A 5,414-nucleotide genomic window follows, 5' to 3' on the forward strand; every position below is an offset into this window, starting at 1 on the left:
GAGAATATTTGGAGTGATGGATATAAAGCTTTCAGATTGCAATCTTTATACATTTCTGGCTTGGATTTGCAGGTTTTGAGAAAACAATCAAACCACAAACTGAAATCATTATTAACATATCACAACCTCTAAAACCCCCGGACCTTGCTACCCAAATATACAATGATCATAAATATATATTTTTTTTCTTCCTGGTTTTCTCGCTTGCTTTTCTAAGCACAGCTCAGTCTTTTTACAGAGGAGCCCTGGTGGTGAGGCTGACTGTTGAATGAATGGTGGGCGGGGATGATGGGGGGTGGGGTGCCTAGGAGACAATTATGACCCAGCCTTTCTCTGCAGCTCCTTTCGGGAAGGTATTTTGCTGTTTGTTTGGAGAAGTAGAGCTGTGGGTATAGAATTAGTGGGTGTCATGTGGGCCGCACGTGTGGCTGGAGCTACCTGAAATCTGCAGCCTAATCACTCCCAGATGGCCCCAGGGACTGCAGTCCCCAGAGCCCCAGAAGCCCTCCCTAACCCCTCCTATGGAAGGAAGGGGGGTGGTGGGATTTAAAGGGAACGCGAGAATAGAAGTGAGTGTGTGGTGTCTATGAACTTTGGGGACTGGCAATACCATCTGAGCCTACAACCCTACATCCTCCCCAACACTAGGCATTCAAAAAACAAAATCACCCATCTCCACCTTTGCCCCTGATCCAAACTGTGATTTATTTGGAAGGAGAAGGAGAAGAGAAGAAAGAAAGAAAGAAGCAGAGGGAAATAAGAAACAGGAATGGAGAGAAATCCTAGCTTCAAGAACTATTGCATTGGCTTGGGAGTGGGGTGGGATGGGCGGAGTTCATTTCAACAGGTATTGACTTAGTTATCACATGTCCAAAGTGCCATAGCTTTTTGCTGCTTCTGGATGAAACCTGTTGCTCAGATGGGTTGGGGTGCTCAATGAGGGGTGAAGGATGCACATTCTCTTTCAGATGTGGGCAGCCACCCCATATGTGAAATGTGGGATGCCAGCTGGGGGAGGAGCAGCTTTGGTGATGGCCTCAGTCTTTTTAGAGCCTGTATTCTCCCTGCTTTGTCCACTTCCACCCACACCGTGGCCTCTATCCCTCTCCCTTCATAACCAGCCTTTGCCTGGACTCACTGATCACAGCTCTGCATGGTTTCCTCTGAACAAACACCCATTCATACGCTTCAGAATCACTCGATCACATAAAGAAATCCTGGGAGCGCTCACCTTTCCTCCCCCCCCCCATACACACATGCACACATCACTCTAAAGCACACATATTCATGTGCTCTTGTCCCTTCACACCTATTCCTGAAAACATAATTCCAATGCTAATGGACATTCCTTGCTGCGGCTTCCTGCTTTGCTTCTGAAGTGCCCTTACATTCACTCGTCAACTCTGTTCCCTGGATATTTCTAGGAGGCTGACAGAGGAAGAAATTATTCTCTTTGCTTTTCACGTGAAGAAACCGAACCTCTGAAAATAGCGTGTCGTTTGCTCAAGGTCACGCAGTTAATGGGAGAGGCAGATCTCTGGATCCCATGTCTCGGGAGCCATGCCTGCCTCCCCCACGTCCCGATGCACGCACAGAATTCCACGCGCTGCTGTCTGTCTCCCAGGCACACAGGCCAGTGCATCTAAGGAACCCACTCTTCCACATCTTACCGCTCTCCCTGCACTCTTGTTGGGGCACTAGCTCTTTTTTGGGTCACATGGAGAGACGGGGACTCCACTCTTTTGTGAATTGGGTCTGTGATCTTATCTCCTCCCTTCTCCCCTAATCAGGGTTTCTCTGCCTTTGTCTCGCAGGAGCAGAGAACAAAGTGTGACTTGAACCATGCATAGCCAATGTGTCCTCCATTCTTTTAATTTTCTTTTCATGAGAGCTTCTCTGAGTTTGCAGAAATGGTGCATTGGTTAACTTTGTTTCATAGTAATCATTTTACTTCATTCCTACTCTGATGTGTGCCAGGATTTCTTTCGTCTCTGTGTTACGTGGCAGCCTTTTTTAAATTTCTTGATCCGGGCTTGTCCAGATTTTCAGAATCATTTTACTCTACAAAGCAAAAATGGGATGCCACCATCCCCTTAAACCTGGAAAAGTCTTCATCATTTTGGAAGTGCAAGACCCTCCGTTATCACCCTGCCCCTTTTCCTTTCTTCTCTTCTCTTTTCATAAGAGGAAATGTTTGCATCCTGTTCTCTTATGATGTGCTTGGCAATCTGCTAAGGGTTTCACCTGAATATAACACCTGCATCCCTCCAGAAAACCTTTTGTGGTTCTAATTTTTATCCTCATGTTACAGATGAGAAGACTGAGGTTTAGAGTGGTTAATTCACTTGTCTAAAATCTCACAGCTGTAGGCGTTAAGGGGTAAAAACCAACACTAGCAACAACAGTGAAACAAACCAACAACCAAGAAACAATAGCTACCAAGTCTTTGCTGCTTACTGTGCAAACACTCAACTTAACATGAAGACTGGATGGGCTTTGTTGCTAATCACCTCTATTCTACACTGGGGGAAACTGATTTACCCTTGGCCTTTTTTTTTTTGGCCTTGCCTTATTTCTTTCGGACTGTATTTTGGGGGGGGGCAATGTTAATCCACATTTAAGGATGACATCCCCCACATAAGATTATCAATGGAAGGGCCTTGCCTTATTTCTTTCGGACTGTATTTTTTGGGGGGGCAATGTTAATCCACATTTAAGGATGACATCCCCCACATAAGATTATCAATGGAAGAGAATGGGTTGGGAGGGAAGAGAGACTTCTGAGAATTTCTGAATCTCACTGTCTGCTTTGCATTTTGAATAGGCCATGACAGATATGGCATTGGGGTGGTTTCCTCTGTTGTCTGCACCTTACTGGTACTAGTTGTTTGTTCTTGTATCTATTCTCCTCTCCCACCCAGACTTCAATTTGCCCCCTTATGCTGAAGTACCATGTAGGACAAGGACACATTCTTTTGGGAGGAGTTGAGATGAGAATCCTCTGGTTCAAACCAGGTCTGAATGATAACACATTTCATTTGTATAGCAAACATTGGGGTTTAAAACTCATATCATGCATAACAGGTGGGAGGGAGGTTGGTATGCTGGTTTAAGAAAAGCAGCAGCTGAGCACAGAAGTGAGGTTTCACTTGCTCAATACCATAGGGCACACCGGTGGCTGAGGAGACCTGGAGCTCAGGTTCACTGACCATTTTGTTGTTCTTTCCATGGTTCTTTTGCTGTTTTCTCCATGGGAGAGACAGACTGGAATTCAACTGGGCTTAGGCTTTTGCTTTTGGGAATTATTCCTGTATAATTGGTTGGAAAATGGAAAGAATGGGGTGAGGGTGATTGCTAAAGACTGTCTCCAGAAGTACAGAATGGAGACAGAGGATTTCAAGAGAAGGACAAAAATCAGTTAGTTTGGTAGCACATTTTATTGACTTTCCTTGAGCTCTGATCCTTCCTGGGGGAGCCAGGGAGGCTAGAGGGGACAAGAACTATGAAAAATCCAAATGTTAAGACTCCCGCTTCTGGGAAGTGTCCAGTGTGCTCTAACAATGACACAGCTCTTTAAAAAAGCAGTGCACATTTATTCCACAAACATTTCGTGAATGTCTAAGCGTGGCTTGGCTCTGTGCTATGCAGCCACACAAATCTGCCAACTCAAGGGCAACTTCATTCTTCATCTGTCATGTCAGATGGTGCCGCTGTCTTAGCTAATGTCCTTGTCAGTGTGGCGCTTTGCAAAGAGACCACTTTGGGGACCATCTTAGAGAAAGAGAGAGTAACAGATTCATGCCACATAACCGGACACTTTCAGATACCTTCCCCGTGTCTGCCACTTGGTCACAGTCATATTCTAAGTCTGTGGCCACGAAGGTTTCCATGGATATTATAAAGTGCTTTGTGTATTGGAAACTGTGAATAAAAAGGTAAGGGGGGCAAGGCTAACCATCAAGCTCACCCAAACTCTAAACCTCAGACTCTTGGAAGGAATCAGCTGCAGAAAACAGTCCCAGACTGCAAACATACCATCCATGGAATGGCGGAAGGTGAGACAGTTCTGAAGAGGCTGGCGGTTCTGCCGTCCAGGGAGGCCTTGGCTGTACTCAAGTCCACACTGAGGAGTGGAGATTGTTTTTAAGTTTCTGAAAGCAACTTGCTTTCTTCCTGCCACCCGCTCGCCTTGCTCCCTGTGATGAGGCTGGTGCGCTCCTGTGGGTGCTCCCAGTTGACTCCCGAGGGCTAACACCAGCCTCCCTCCTGACAGCAGCACCTCTGCTGCCAGAGCTTATCTGGGAGAGCAAGAGTCCTACCTTTCAGATTCCCCACAGTTTCTGAAAGAAGGTATTGTTATTTTCTCCAAACTGCCCAGGTTAGGAACAAAGGCGGATTCTGGATCTTCTTTAAGCAGGATAGAATTGAATTGGCATTCCTTTAAAATGGCTTGTTATTACAGACGATTTCTGCTAACAATTACCTGACAATATAGAAAGGGGATCTGACTCCTTTGGGGTGTTGTTCAGTTTTCCTTTTCTCGTTTTCTTTTTGTGGAGACTTAAAAAAATTGGTGCGTGGCTGGAGTTTAGATTTCGACAAGCCTCGTATATTACATATGTGACCTATGTGTAAATCTTACTAGACAAATCATTATTTTATACAAGTGTGTGTGTGTGTGTGTGTGTGTGTGATTTCTCAGAGAAAAGAAAATAGGGATATTTTCTTTCCTTTTATAATCAAGTTGTCTCTTCTTGAGAACAGGATTATATGAAAAAGTATGGGTAAGTTGCTAAATTTTGGTGTGTGTGTGTGATTTCTCAGAGAAAAGAAAATAGGGATATTTTCTTTCCTTTTATAATAAAGTTGTCTCTTCTTGAGAACAGGATTATATGAAAAAGTATGGGTAAGTTGCTAAATTTTGGAAACACACATATGAAGAGTATGATAGGATGATTTTGTTTCCCAACTGGATTTGGTGTTTTTTTATTTTCTGATTTGAACAAATGACTTGCATGTAATTGATACTCAACAAATATTTGTTGAAAAGAATTACACTTGCTATGCTTGATGTGTGTAAGTAGAAGGAAGCCCAGACTGTATGCTGGAATTAGTTAAGTGAGAGTAAAATGTTTGATTGTTGGCTTGGGAGATTGGAGAGTGAAGACTTTAATGAAACAAAGCCTAAATAGATGGATCAGAATATTTGGTTAAGACCAAAAGCCAGTTTTTGTCAACACGATGCACCTACACACGCACACACACACACACACACGTATATATATTTATCTTTCAGGTAATAATTCTCAGTCCAGTTCCTTAGACCAAAAATGTGACCTCTTTGTCCCTGTAAATATATTTTGTGACTATCTGTAAAATACTTTGCTTCTCAGCAAGTCAATTTTCTCATATTA

This window comes from Galeopterus variegatus, unplaced genomic scaffold (genome assembly GCF_000696425.1).
Source record: "Galeopterus variegatus unplaced genomic scaffold, G_variegatus-3.0.2 Scaffold5882, whole genome shotgun sequence".
NCBI classification, from domain to species: Eukaryota; Metazoa; Chordata; class Mammalia; order Dermoptera; family Cynocephalidae; genus Galeopterus; species Galeopterus variegatus.